Consider the following 15,837-nt stretch of genomic DNA (forward strand, 5'->3'; position numbering starts at 1 on the left):
GGAAGAAATAAGGGGAAAAAATTACATTTTGGAAACAGAAATTGCTTAATAACAAGCAGTGACAGAATGCCTGCACATTGGAGTTTCGTAGTCAGAGTGAAGATTTACTTGGCATTTTGGGTTTGTTTTTTCAGCGAGCAGAGGCTATCTGGGGGAGTTGAGAGAAAGGAGAAAAAGGAAAGAAAGTTAAAATGTCAAGAATATTCTAGGTATATAATCTACTCAAATTCTATGGATTGACAACTCTTTCTACTTATATAAAAAAGATCTTCCAATGATGATTACTTAACCATGTCTGTTTTCCACATTGTTTCATAATTTGAGGTTCCTTTTACCACTCCACACCCCCAGCAATTGTCTAAAGCTCAAAAAGCAAAATCGTTTTGAATGTTGGCCCTTTGAGGCCTTAGAACAATGGCTGACCTAATTTTTTCCATAAGTCCTATTACTGAGCTTGGGTGTCTCACCTTTTTAGCCTTCCAAACACTGGCTTATCTTAGGGACCTTGTGAAACACTGTGCCTAATAATAACCTGGTAGTTTAAAAACAAATAGACTAAGCCCTGTGTGAACCTCCCATGAAGGACATTTCTAATTCCATCTTAAAAGCTTGAGCTTAAATCAGAGTTGGTAGTATTATTTGGGGGTCACCTGCTGAATTTAGTTTTCTCTCCACTCTGTTTAGTCAAAGGTCTTGGTTCTTCTGAATTTTCTCCCAGTTTCAGAGGATGCCTGGGTCATGGCAAACTGTGGACACTCTGGTGAATGTGGCCAGAGGACGTGACTCTCCCTTCAGATCCAGGAACTGAAGGCTCCTGGCTGATGAGGAGGATGACTAACCTCCAGCAGCTGGTGGTGCCAAAGTTGCTTCTACCACCCATAGACCAAACCCAGATCTTGCTGGGCTCAGGAGTTCATACATGGGCAGTGACTTAACCACTGCTCTGCTCAGTGTTCCTTGTTCTATTGCCCTTGAAGACAATGTCTCTGACTAGCCCTGGCTTGTCCCACTGAAGGGACAGTATGAGGACTGGCGAAACTTACTTGGTCATAATTCTGTCACTAAGTAAAGGCCTGTGTGTGCTGCTGCTGCTGCTGCTAAGTCACCTGTACGATCCCTGTCCCTGGGATTCTCCAGGCAAGAACACTGGAGTGGGTTGCCATTTCCTTCTCCAATGCATGAAAGTGAAAAGTGAAAGTGAAGTCACTCAGTCATGTCCGACTCCTAGCGACCCCATGGACTGCAGCCTACCAGGCTCCTCCGTCCATGGAATTTCCCAGGCAAGGGTACTGGAGTGGGGTGCCATTGCCTTCTCCGCCTGTGTGTGCTGCCATCCCTCAACTTAGTAGGTATCTTTGTTCCTATTCCTCCACAGGGCTCATGCTCACTCACAGGGCACTTTTCTTGGGTGGCTCAACTTTCTAGAAGATTCAGTGGTGCCATCTTATTCCCATCTTGAGCAGGTTGTAAAGATTCCCTCTGGGTTACTCACATGCTGAGGGAGTGGCCTGGAGTGAGAAGAGAGCCCTGGGCTAAGGGTCAAGAGACTGGCGTTCTAGGCCTCGCTATGCCACCTGGTTCATGACCTAGGAAATGCCCTTTACGTTCTGAGGATATTATTGTTCTTGCCTATGAATTGAGGCTATTAGACTAGGATCATCTCTTAAAGCCTAAGTGAAAGTATTAGTTGCTCATCATGTCCAGCTCTTTGTGACCCCATGGACTGTAGCCCGACAGGCAACTCTGTCCACAGAATTCTCCAGGTAAGAATGTTGCAGTGGGTTGCCATTCCCTTCTCCAAGGAATCTTCCCAATCCAGGGGTCAAACCTGGGTCTCCTGCATTCCAGGTGGATTCTTTACTATCTGAGCTGCTGAGGAAGCCCTTAAAAACCTATGCTGTAATAAATATAAAGTATATTTGGTGCAAAAGACTCACAGTTTGTACCATTCTGGTCATATGCTGTATATCTATGTATAGGTGCCAATAGATCGGAGAGAAAAAAAAGAAATTGGTAAAAGAAACTTATCTAACTATTCTCACCTCTATTAAAACATGGAAGTCAATTATTATTATTATTTTTAAAATATTTATTTATTTGACCGTGCTGGGTCTTAGTTGTGGCACATGAACTCTTTGTTGTGACATGTTGAAACAGGTTCCCTGACCAGCCTGGAACCTGGGCCACCTGCATTGGGAGCATAGAGTCTTAGCCACTGGACCACCAGGGAAGTCCCAAAAGTCAATTATGTTTAATGGAACTTTGCCTACTCAGTATACTGTAAGGAAGGCAAGCTCTTTGGGTGTTCGGCTCAGGTTTCTGAAGACTACTGGTGGCCATTTTACCACCTATAAGTGATATTAAGACTAAAACTTGTATATTCTAACCATGGTGCTTTGTAAGCCATTGGCTATTATTAAATAATAGTGGCAATTTACTAAAATCCTCTCTTTCTGAAAATTAGTTATGCAAAACTGTTATTTACTTATGAGTTTAAGATAGAGAAAGAGATGGAAATGCTGCCTTAAAGCAGACGGAGTGTGGGCAGGTGCTGGCCAAGATTGCCTTCCACTCCCCTCACAGGCTCTGGGGCAGAGGCAGGCGATTGTGTTAAATCATGCAAAACGCAGTGGCAGTTGGGTAAGACATGCAAAATGGATTGAAAGCAGAGATCTTATTTGTCAGTACTGATTCCAAACCTGAAGGCTGCAGAGATAAAGAATAAGGATTAACTCTTAGAATATGCTACCTGCTTGAAAAAGAAAAATTTCCCAAAAGCCCAACACACACATTTCAGCTGTCTACAATTTTCCAATTAGTATTAACTCATTAATTAGTAAAGCATGAGTGAGTTTGGAATTTTCAGCCCAACAACTGTGCAGATCTTTATAAATGTCCTGTAATCTCATCAGAAGGTCCCAGATTACCCTCTCTTTTGCTTTAATTAGAAAACAGGCAAATCAGGACAAGGATATAAAATTGACTTTGTCTCTCTTACTAATTCTGTCACCTGGAACAATTCACTTAGTCTATTTGGACCTCAGTTTCAGTAACTCCACTGTTACAAATTTACATTAGGGGACTTCCCCAGTGGTCAGGTGGTTAAGAATCTACCTCCCAATGCAGGGTATGTGGTGAATTGTAAGCTATTGACTTGTAACCAGTTCCCTGGTTAGGAACCTAAGATTCCGCATTCTGTGGGGCAACCAAGCCAGTGCGCCTCAACTAGAGGAACACATGCATGTAATGAAGAATGAAGATTTGGCACTGCCAAAAAAAGAAAAAAAGTTTTATCTGTAAAAATGTCCAAAAGCAGATAGTATATGATTTATTTATGTATTTGCTTTGCCACAGAAACAATGACCCCCCCCCCAAATCGCAGCGGTTCATAATACTAACTCATTCCTCTTTCATGTTGTTAGTGGCTACAGTCAGCTGCTTTTCAGCTCCTTGGTCTTACACTGCGACCTAAACTGAAGAAGCAGTCTTCTATCCAGAACAGAGGGAAAGAGTAGGAGAGCTCACAGAAACATACAGCGGCTCTAAAACTTCTGCTCAGTCGTGGAGTGTAAGAAAGCAACATGTTGGGGATGATGATGGGGTGGGTATATTTATTGTTCCCTTGGAAGACACTGCAAGTCATTTGATACCTGATTAATTGCCTCCAGGAATTATTTCTCAGGAAATGGGAATGAATAGTTAGGGGTGATAATATATCACAATATATTTATCTGTAAATAGAGATATGCATATAAAAAGACTGAAATATTATTCATTAAAATATTCGTAGGCCAGGAGAATTGAAAATGTTATCTTGCACATGAATGTTCATAACAGCATGATTCATAATAGCCCTAAAATTAAACAACTCAAATATTCATCAACGAAGGATGAATGGTTTAAAAAAATGTGGTCTATTCATATAATAGAAAGTTGTTCAGGCATTAAAAAAAATGAAGTACTGTTACCTGCTACAACACGAACCTTGAAAACATTATGCTAAGTGAAAGAATCCAGTCACAAAAGGTCACAAATCGTATTATCTCAGTTACATGCAATGTCCAAAATAGGGAAATTCAGATAGACAGAAAGTACGTGAGTGGTTGCAAGGCCTGGGCAGGACAGAGGGTGGGAAGTGACTGGCAGTAGGCACAGTGGTTTCTCTGGCACGCTGAAAAGGTTCTGGAGCTAGATAATGGTGGTGATTGTCCAATCTTGTGAATATATTAAAAACTTAATTGTTCACTTTAAAAGGATTAATTTTATGCTATGTGAACTATATCTTAGTTTAAAAAAATTCACAGAAGCTATTGAATGATGAGATTGTAGGCAATTTTCCCTTTATGTATAAATTCCTATACTGCCTGCATTTTTTATAATGAGCAGGTTTTATCTTTATATTCAGAGAAAAAGAATGGAGATGTTCTAATGGGGGAGAACACAAAAATATCAGTTGCACAAAATAAAGTTACCTTGAACTTTCCTTAGGACACAATTCATGTATCCTAATTTCTAATTGAAAATTGAAAATTTGAACCGCACCTGAGTTAAGCACTTAAGAAAAAATTCATCATTTTCCTCTAAACTAACCTGGAGATGTGCAATAGCAAAGGTAGAACAATTTAAAATCAGGGAAAAGTGAAAATGGGATTAAAAAGGGGTGCATGTGTGTGTGCTCAGTTGTGTCTGACTCTTTGTGACCCCATGGACTGTAGCCTGCCAGGCTCTTTTGCCCATGGAATTTTCCAGGCAAGGATGCTGAAGTGGGTTGCCATTTCCTACTCCAGGGAATCTTTATGACCCAGGCATTGAACCTGTGTCTCCTGTGTTTCCTGCATTGGCAGGAGGATTCTTTAGCACTGAGACACCTGGGAAGCCCCTAAGAAGGGGTATATATAGTCAATGCCAATCTATCTCAAGGGAGAAATAGTTTCCCAGAGTCAGTCAGGAGCACAGTAATCTCCATCTTCTTGTTTCTACATGTGGGGAAAAGTCAAAACCACAGCTTCATCTCTTGGTTCTACCATCAGAAAGATTGCAAGCTTAATTACCGTTTTGGCCCAGGGTTTCATTTTACTTTTAAGTGAACCTGAGAGCTAGTATCCTAATCAGGAAACAATTTTTTTTCAGGATAAAGGTCTGGGGGTAAGGGAGTTCCAGGGAAGTGAGATGGAGACCCAGTCCAGGATGTTCAAGCTGACATCAGAGGGTGTGAGGTCTTTGAGTTGGGGAGGGGACGGTGACTTCCAGAGAGTGAGCCACATTCAGAGTGGAGATTTAGACTAAGCTAAGTCTGCAGATGAACTCAAGCATCTCCCTGACCTTCTCAACAGGAATTTTCCCAGGACTCAGCAAATGCTGTTGTCCCCTCCACATTCAGGGTTGACTAGAGAATCAGCAGTTAGGGTCTATTCCACAGCCTGAACTTCTCAAAGATAAAGGAGATAAGTGAACAATGTTCCAAGAGCCACACAAGTCCAACAGGCATGAAATATATCTATTGGATAGGTAAGGCCTCTTTCTGTGAGAGATTTATAGAGGAGAGAGGCTCACATGCAATCAGAGAAAATCAGTGCTTGTATTTATGTGTAGGTGTCCATAAGTGCCTGTTCCTAGGAAGGCCACAGCTTAGGTTCTTTACAAATAGCACACCATAAATGGAATTGGCCCAAACATTGCTGTTAGCCACAGTTTTGATCTGAAAGATCAAAGAGAACTTAAAAAAAAAATAAGTCCTGTGACTTATCAGAATGTTGTTAAATGTTCCTTGGCCAGGAGTAGTCATACCTGATGCAATGATGTAGCTTATCACTCACGATTTATTATTTGAAAAAGGGTAAAGAAGTTGTTCTCCCTAACAGCTCTAGCAAGAAAATACAAGGTCTTGCTGTGCCCTTTCTAAAACAACTTCCTGAAGAACAAAACCCAAAGCACAAAGAGCATTGCAGGCTCAGAACATTTTTGCCCAGCATTTCTGATAATATTATGCTAATTCTAATGTGCAATACAGATTGCATTAGTAAGGTGTAACAAGAAGCAATCAGGGTGTATAAAGCATGTTTTCTCCTTAGCCCTGTCTGACACTGTACCCTAGAGAGATGGCAGGAACCTCTGGGTCTCACATCAGAGATGGCAGGCAGGGACTTAATATGATGACTGATTGCTGAATTTCACTAACAATCACCAGATACTAATCTATGTAGAATCTGTGTCTTGTATATAAGTTACAGGCATTTGGGGTTTTCTACTAATCTGAGAAAAAGAGGCTTCTGCAGCTGGAAGAGTGCATGCTGATTTTATTCAAGCATGCTGAACTGTGTCCAGCATATAGTAGGCTCTCAAAAAACATGGTTTTATGTGATAAATGAAAGAATGAAGTACTGCTAGGGCACACAGTATTAGCCAGAGTTCTTCAGAGAAACATAACCAATAAGACGCATGTATATATGTGTTTATATACACTCATATATATAAACATATATAATGCGCACCTATGTATATATAGGAGTTGGCTCACACAGTTATGGGGGCTGAGGAGTTCAGACCCAGAACCATTGGTATAGTTCCAGTTTAAGTCTGAAGGCCCTGAGAAGCAGAAGAGCTGATGGTGTAAGTTTGAGTCTGAAGGCAAGAGAAAATCAATATCCCAGTTCAAAGGCAGTAGGGCAGAGAGAGAAAATTTGTTCTCACTCATCTTTTTATTCTGTGCAGACCTTGAGTGGATTGGTGAGGCCCACACACACTGGGGAGAAAAATCTGCTTACTCAATCTGCAAATGCAAATGTTAATCTCATCTGAAAACACCCTCAGAGACACACCCAGAAACAACGTTTCCACAATCGTCAGGGGCACCCTGTGGCCTCATGCAAGCTGACACATAAATATTCTCCAAATCCCATGCTCATCCTATCCCCTTAGTAGGACAAGCTTCATGAACCAAACACCTTTTCTGTGACTTTTGAAAGGAATGAATACCTTTGTGAGGCTAAAGTGGATGGTTTAAAATCAAAATTTTCTGGACGTGAAGCTAATGGCACAAAAGTAGATCCATGATTTCTGACAGTATTCCGTGCCTGCTGGATACACTTGATTAATTGGTACTGTGCTCCCTTAATCAGCCACACTTTAATACTTGGATAATCAAACCAATGTCAGAGTGTGGGATGCACAGAGGACAGGCAAAGGACAGAGTCTGAACAGATGGCTAGGTGAGAGAGCAGAGAGGCGGGCTAAGCAGAGGCCGCAGTTAATGGGGAAACATCTCAGCTAAGAGTTTTCACTTGGAATCAGCTGTTGCTGCTGCTGCTAAGTCGCTTCAGTCCTGTCGGACTCTGTGCAACCCCATAGATGGCAGCCCACCAGGCTCCCCCGTCCCTGGGATTCTCCAGGCAAGAACACTGGAGTGGGTTGCCATTTCCTTCTCCAATGCATGAAAGTGAAAAGTGAAAGTGAAGTCGCTCAGTCGTGTCCGACTCTTCGAGACCCTATGGACTGCAGCCTACCAGGTTCCTCTGTCCATGGGATTTTCCAGGCAAGAGTACTGGAGTGGGGTGCCACTGCCTTCTCTGTGGAATCAGCTGAGGAGGTTTAAAAAGTATCCTGTCCAAGCTTCCTCTAGAGCAATTAAATTAGAATATCTTGGGAGGTGGGAGATGGTGGCACCAAAGTGCAAGTAATTTTTTGTTTTGTTTTTTAGTTTTTATTAAAAATTTTATTTATTTTTAATTGAAGGATAATGGCTTTACAGTATTGTGTTGGTTTCTGCCAAACATCAACATGAATCAGCCATAGATGCTTCTAAAGTGCAGCCTGTTCTGGGCTGTCCAATCAGTTCTTTACTAGAATAGAGTGAGATTTGTGAAAACCAACTCCTTTGTGAAAACCAACTCAGTGGAGAATAGTGGTTCTCAAACATGTCTGCACATTGGAATCATAGTTTGGAAGCAGGTTTTTGAAAGCTTCAAAACCTCTTATGCCTGGAGTCCACCCCTAGAAACTGTGATTGAATGGGTCTAGGTATAGTCTGGGCTTTGGAATTTTAAATAGATCCCCCCAAAATGCATAATCTCTAGTCCCACTCCAGATCTCAGAATTTGCATATAGATGTTTTAAAAATTGTGGTAAAATACAGACATACCCTCAGTATCTGAGAAGGATTGATTCCAGGAAACTGCTGATACCAAAATCCACAGATGCTCAAGTCCCTTAGATAAAATGGGGCAGTATTTGCATATAACCTACACACACCCTCCAGTATACTTTAAATCATCTCTAGATTACTTATTACCTAATTCAACGTAAATGCTGTGTAAATAGTTGCTGGTGAGTGGCAAATCAAGTTTTGCTTTATGGGATTTTTTTCCCCCAAATATTGTCAATCCATGGTTGGTTGAATCTGTGGATGTGGAATCCATGGATATGAAGGGTCAACTGTACACATAGCATAGAGTTTACCATCCTAATCACTTTTTAAGTGTACAGTTCAATGCTGTGAAGTATATTCACATTATTGTGCAATCAATCTCCAGAATCGTTTTCATTTTGCAAAACAGAAACTTCCACTGAACAACTACTTCTCATTCTCCAGGCTCTGATAACCACCTGTTGGGATGCCTTCTGCAAGCATTGTAGTTGCCAGCCTCGACACTGAGTCCAGTGACAGCAACCGAGACTTCAGTGAGTTATTGAACAGGGGCTCTCATGAGTCCAAAACAAAGGGTCCTGGAGCAACACCTCAAAATGTATGGCAGACGACAGGTAAGACACAGCAACCTTTGACTTGGGGGAGAAGGAGGCTACCATTTATAGGAGGAATTGAAGTTAGGTTGGCTTACCAGTTCCCAGGGAAACCAGCAGCTGAGATTCATGCCTTATAGCCCCCCAGGTTAACAACCATTATGAGGGCAAATGTTTCTCTGTAATAAACTACCAGGTAGAGCTGTTCTAGCCTAAGGATTAGAATAATCACTAGCTGGGGCAGGGGTGAGCACATTCATGTAGGTGAGGTGTAGGTGTAACAAGGACTGGTCAATAGGGGACGTACAGACAGCAAGGGAACAGTCATCTTGAGGAGCCATCCACCACCATTCACCACCAGTCTACCTTCTTTCTCTATGAATTCAGCTATTCCTGGTGCCTCGTGTAAGTGAAATCATACAGTATTTGTGTTTATGTGACTAGCTTATTTCACTTCGCTCAGTGCCTCAATGTTCATCCATATTGTAGCATGTGTCAGAATTTCCTTCCTTTTTAAAGTTGAATAATGTTCCACTGGATGCATATACCACAGCTTGTTTATCCATTTTATCTGTCAGTAGGCATTTGAGTTGCTTCACTTCTGGACTATCATGAATAGTGCTACTAGGTATACAAATATCTCTTTGAGACCTTGCTTCCAGTTCTTTTGGGTGTCTCCAGAAGTGAAATTGCTGAGTCAGAGAGTAGTTCTATTTTTAATTTTTTAAGGACCCATCATACTGTTTTCCACAGAAGGTGCACTATTTTACATTTCCACCAACAGTGTACAAGGGTTCCAACTTCTCTCTTCTTGCTGACAATGTATTTTCTGTTTGTTTTTGATAGTAGTTATCCTAATGGGTGTGAGAAGCAGAATCTGCATTTTAACCAGATCTGCAGGTAATTGTGTTTGGTTACAGTTTGAACTTCTGTTGAGGGCAAAATTGGGTGAGGTAATATATAGGGGGACTAGGAGAAGATAAAGGCCAATTAAGTTTGCTATGTAGATTCTACTGGTGCTGTCTCTAGGCTATTAAGGGTCTAGGATTGTCTCTGATGGTTAACTTCTCTCTTTCCTGGAAGAGAGGGGAGAAGGGGAAACTTTACGAATTTATATCCTGCTTCGTAGGGGAAGGATAGAGAACTTTTTTGGTCTTATTTTTTTCGATTGTCTTCAGCTCAAAATAATCAATGTGTCAAAGTGGCATATTTCAGGGTGGCGTATTCTTACTCTTCACAGATAGCCTAGAGTCCCTGTATTCATTATGCGACCAGCTGTGCAAAAGGGTCCCACAACACTCCTCTTCCTTCATCACTGAGGATTCACTGCCTTCTTCTCCAATGTCACAGAAATAAACTGTCTCAAGGGCCTCAGGGGCTCTCAGATTCTCCAGCGTGTAGCTGACATTCTCAACAAGATATCTTGATGGAAATGATGTTATGGAAACTTAGAATCCAGCAGATCCCCTTGGAAGAGCTAGTTTACCACTGCTTCTCATTTATTAAATCAATGCTTATTTCTGACCCAGAGCTGGATACAGATCTTCTTCCTTATTCATAAACGGTATATTCTCTATATTGACTCACCACTCTCTACCCTTGCTTCCAATAACAGATGGTAGCTATTCCTTGTGTTCCCTGCTTTTGAACATGGTCTGTGGACTGAGCATTAGGGAGAAAGTGCACTGACTGTCTCCACGGTACATATGTGACCTTCTCCTGTGGGCCTCAGGAAGCTGGCCTAAGCAAAGAACTTTAATATTCACCAACAGACTAAGCTGTAAATATCAAACTGTTTGTTTAACTTGTAACATTAATCTTTCTGTGGCTTTAGGCATAAAATAATAAGGAAAACATCACAACTTACTACAGCAAGTCAATGGGCCAATGAAATGGATGTTGTTATGTTTCAAAATTGTGCCAAGTTTATGTTGATAAAGTGACTTTCTCCTGGGAATCTAAAAAATAGTCCCTATGGTTCTAATCCCACGTGACTCTACTATGTTTTAGATTTACATGAAACAGGAAATTGGCCCAGTGTGGCCTCATTCATCTTCATAACTCCTCTACTGATGGAATTTATAGTGGGTGTAGTGTTATTATTCTTTCACTACTGAGCTCTAGAGAGATTAAGCTTTCAGTCAAACTAGCAAATTCTGTATTGGTTCCAGAACCAAGAGAAAAAGAATAGGTCTGTGGCTATGTATACATTAAAAATCAAAACTTTAAAAATTGCTGTTATATGGTGGAAATGAAGACATTTTGCTAATCAAAAGCAGGTGTGTCTCACAGACTGAGTCTATCAGTGCCTGGTTAGAATTGACTTGTTGGTTCCATAGAACAACTAATCAGTTCAGCTTAACCACAACTTTGATGGATTAAAAACTCAAACTTAGAATGTTTGACCTACCATCTACATTGACTGTGTAGACCAGAAGCATACGGGCTGTTACAGTTAAGATAGTCTTTCTAATCACCTTCAAGAAAAACCATCTGACTCTACATTTTCATTCTTGGGCATTTATCAAATAGGAAAGGCCAAATACCTCCAAATCCTTCTTTCCACATCCTTTGAGTGTGTTATGCATTTTGACATGGTCCATATTTCTGTTAGAAATTTTCTTACCTCTTAGTACAGTTCAGTTCAGTCACTCAGTCATGTCCGACTCTTTGCGACCCCATGAATCGCAGCACGCCAGGCCTCCCTGTCCATCACCAACTCTCGGAGTTCACCCAAACTCACGTGCATCGAGTCGGTGATGCCATCCAGCCATCTCATGCTCTGTCGTCCCCTTTTCCTCCTGCCCCCAATCCCTCCCAGCATCAGGGTCTTTTCCAATGAGTCAACTCTTTGCATGAGGTGGCCAAAATATTGGAGTTTCAGCTTCAGCATCAGTCCTTTCAATGAACACCCAGGACTGATCTCCTTTAGGATGGACTGGTTGCCTCTCCTTGCAGTCCAAGGCACTCTCAAGAGTCTTCTCCAACACCACAGTTCAAAAGCATCAATTCTTCGGCGCTCAGCTTTATTCACAGTCCAACTCTCACATCCATACATGACCACTGGAAAAACCATAGCCTTGATTAGATGGACCTTTGTTGGCAAAGTAATGTCTCTGCTTTTCAATATGCTATCTAGGTTGGTCATAACTTTCCTTCCAAGGAGTAAGTGTTTTTTAATTTCATGGCTGCAATCACCATCTTCAGTCTTAGTACAGAAGACCTGAAATAATAACACTTAAACAAGATAGAATTTCTTTTTTTCACAAATAAAAGAAGCATAGAGAATTGGTGTAGCTCACAGGCAGGACATGAATGTTCTGTGCCCGTTCTTGTTGTTCAATCGCTAAGTCATGTCCGACTCTGCGATTCAGTGGACTGCAGTATACCAGGCACCCCTGTACTTCCCAGAGTTTGCTCAGATTCATGTCCATTGAGTTGGTGATACTAACCATCTCATCCTCTGTCACCCTCTTCTCCTCCTACCCTCAATCTTTCCCAGCATCAGGGTCTTCAATGAGTCAGTTCTTCGCATCAGGTGCCCAAAGTATTGGAGCCTCAGCTTCAGCATCAGCCCTTCCAATGAATATTCAGGGTTGATTTACTTTAGGATTGACTAGTTTGGTCTCCTTGTAGTCCAAGGGACTGTCAAGAGTCTTCTCCAGCACCACAATTTGAAAATATAAATTCTTCAGTGCTCAGCCTTGAAAGCAAATTGCTTCTGTTATTTTAGGCTATTATGACAGAGAGTAAAGCATTTGTAGATGTGATAACTACATCTTAGATGGCCAGAGTGGGTCAGTGTGCTCTAGCACAGACGACTTCAGGAAGAGTAGCAGCTACAAAAATTACTGATTATGCTTTTGATAACCTACTATCATGCTCTAAGATCCATTTAGTCACTACACAGGTGAGTTAAATGAGGGCATAACAGAACTCACCATTTCTTTAGTTTTCTTTGATGAAGACACATTTCCAGAATTCTCTTAAAAATACAGGGTTACTTTTGGTTTACTATTTTGTTAGGAAGAGACAGTCCCAATAGTGCTTACTTTGGGTCAGGAAGCCAATTTGAAGATTCTCCTATTTACTAGATTTATCCACTCAGACTGTAATTCAGGAAATGGGGCTAATAACCCCATTGGATTGGGATTGGATTAACAGAAATTTTGATCCTATCATGAAATGGACTTGGACTCTAACTCCATTTATCTCTGGATTCCCTTATGTAAGTCTCTGCTTTGAATATGTGTGGGGGGAGCAGTGATATTCTGGGTCCCTGGGGGTTAGTCCAAGTCCAAAGCCACCTTGATAATTTGTGAAAGTTATAGGTATTTCCCATTCTCTAGTACACAGTTACCTTGGTAAATGTATGCAGGCACTTTAGATATAGAGACAGATTTTCATAGGTTCTTACAATGTCCTTCCTCAAGATTTCTCCTTTTCATTCACTGGATTGAGAGTCTGAATATTGGGAAATAGGTCATGATTCTGTACTGATGATTTAAGACAGGTATGATGATTTAAGTCTAGGTTCACCCGGCTTAGACATTTTTCAGTTTTACAGGGCAAGGAAATCCTGAATAGGCTGCCCATCTAGTTCAGTTTTAGAAATATTGTCATCAATTAGCCACCATCAAAAGATCCCTGAAAGTCAAATCATTCTGCTATTGTAATCACTATATCTACTCTGTTTCTGGCACTTAAATCCTACTATTTAGTGCCTGCCCCTCTTGATATCCATCAACCCTGCTGAAATCAGGGAACTAATTTTAATAGCAATGTCTCCCACCTTCATCCTCAGGGTACAGCAGAAATTCAACAAAACAGTCTTCAAGGATTCTGGTTCTTTCTTCATCAATATTTTCCCCAGTGCTTTAGAAAAGGGAGTGTTCTCTGGTCTTAGTTTGGGTATGTGCTAGATATTGTGTATGATAAATCCACCTATACAGTCTTATTTCCCTATGCTTCTGGAGTCATAGCATTTCAGCTTCCTTCAGTGATAGAACACAGTGGAATCCAGGTTACAGTCTACCAACTGAGTTAACAATTGGCTCAAGCTAAGGAGAATGAATGCAGAATCCCTGGATCTCTGGCTAGTGCATCCACGCTAATAATTTGGCCCATAAGATTATGTTTCTGGTAGAACACTCAATAAATTCTCCAAGTTTTTACCAATATTACTTTGAGCAAAATCTTGCAATTTTTTTGGCATATGAATCTTTTCCTTCTGTGTTTGACTATTAAAATTGGTCCGTAAAGGCATGCTAGATCTAGAACTAGTTACAAGCCTGCAGGGAATGAAGGATCATGGGTGAAAAGCAGGAGAACAGGAATTCCTGTAGGAGATAACGGTCTCAGATGAGGTAACTATAAGGTCTTCAAGCAGGCCAGATGAGCATCTTCAGACAGGGGAGAAGGTACAGCTTCTTTTGGTAAGAAAGGTGCAGCGGAATTTGAGGCTACTCAGAGTCATCTAGATCCATTCAATGCCCTCATTCCATTTCTTGTGGTCCCCCTTTCCCAAACAAGGCCCTGACTTTCACATATGATATCTAGTGAGGGCATGAATTCAACTTGCACTGAAATTCGGTAACTGGCCAGATCTGACTCTGCACTGACTTTGCATTTGACAGCCACGTGACTATAAGAGATTAAAAAAACTCTTTTAAAGGAGTTCTAAAAGCTTCCTGTTTCTCTAAGAACACCTGGGTATGAGAATTTACATTCTTTAGTCTGTCTTCATTTTTATAAGCTCACAGATGCTAATAGAGGCAGCCATCTCAACCCGCATTTTATATATTCCTTAACCCCAATGTAATGATTTACCCCAATGTAAATGGAAAACAATCAGAAGGGAAGGCAAAATTTTCAATAGTCACTTCATTCTGTTAGGGAAACACTGGCTGAAGCCTCCTGGCCTGGCCGGGCACCATAATAACCAGGTGCATGAGTTATCTTAACAACAGGTGGTCTGGTAAGTAATGTGGGACTAACAAGCTACCACCAACTGGAAGAATTCAGGAAAGGTCAAAAGGAGAGAGGAGATGTCAGGCCATATGTCTTACCAACCTCCCGGAATCCTTGCTGGAATCCATCTTGGCCAAGGAGTCAGAATGATTGGCCAGAGACAGCCTGGAAACTAACACCATCACCATAAAACCTGAGACTGTGAGCCACGTGGCAGAGCACTGCTCTCCACCTAGGTGCCACTTCCCAATAAATTTTCTTGCTTTGTCAGAACATGTGCCTCCTCAGACAACTCATTTCCAAGTGTTAGACAAGAGCCCACTCTTAGGCCCTGGAAGAGGTCCCCTTTCCTGCAACAATTCCAAATGACAAAAGTTTATTATCTCACATACCATGGGTTACTAGTCATGGTCACATACCATGACTCACATACCATGGGTCACATCCCATCATTTAATGATACTCCAATACTTACTTCAAGCCCAAATTGGTCAGATAGTCAATCTAATGTTCCATGTCCTTGAAACCTGTTGTTTGCAACCATTTATAGTCCAATTTTTGTACTGATCAGAGTTCTTTAGTTGTAATCAATGAATTTTCTCTGGTTACTTGAAGCAGAAAGGAATTTATTCAGGGATATAGAGATGAAAAAAATCACACAAATATTGAAGAAACACACTTTAGGTAAGCTTCCAGGAATAGTCTCAGTGTGCACATCCACATTCCAAAGTGACCTTCCAAAGGAGTTACAGCATCTCCTATGATCAGGAAGCCACTATGCTGCTGGTTCCAGTCCATGCTAGAAATGTGAATTACTCATGCCCCACCTATTCCCTGTACAACTTATTCTGAATCAGTCTAATATGGATGCATTGCATTGCTGGAATATCAATCACCCTAGGTGTCCTGCACAAGGAGAACTGGGAAATACAATTTTTAAATTTGTTTATTTATTGTTGAGAAGACAGGATCTACACAGGGAGGAACTATCAAGACATTAAGAAGGTGATCAAAATATATGTGTATTTTGGTCACGTGGTATGGCATGAGGGAACTAAGTTCCCAGACCAGGGACCAAACCCTCATCCAGTGCAGTGGAAGTGCCGAGTCTTAACATCTGGACTGCCTGGG

At 41.2% G+C, this 15,837-nt stretch overlaps 1 long non-coding RNA gene across 2 annotated transcripts in view; it reads left to right on the forward strand.

Annotated features, from left to right (window-relative positions):
* The first annotated feature begins 1,527 nt into the window (after window positions 1–1,527).
* Window positions 1,528–15,837, forward strand: part of LOC129622947 (uncharacterized) — a 51,859-nt gene continuing 37,549 nt past the window's right edge. The window contains exons 1-3 of one of the 2 annotated variants that reach the window (XR_008700196.1): window positions 1,528–1,763; window positions 3,423–3,601; window positions 8,588–8,757. This is a non-coding gene — a long non-coding RNA (uncharacterized LOC129622947). Of the gene's footprint in view, window positions 1,764–3,422; window positions 3,602–6,617; window positions 7,098–8,587; window positions 8,758–15,837 lie in introns of those variants that run through there. The other variant, XR_008700197.1, reaches the window with a different exon arrangement.

The sequence above is a fragment of the Bubalus kerabau genome, chromosome 11 (genome assembly GCF_029407905.1).
Source record: "Bubalus kerabau isolate K-KA32 ecotype Philippines breed swamp buffalo chromosome 11, PCC_UOA_SB_1v2, whole genome shotgun sequence".
NCBI classification, from domain to species: Eukaryota; Metazoa; Chordata; class Mammalia; order Artiodactyla; family Bovidae; genus Bubalus; species Bubalus kerabau.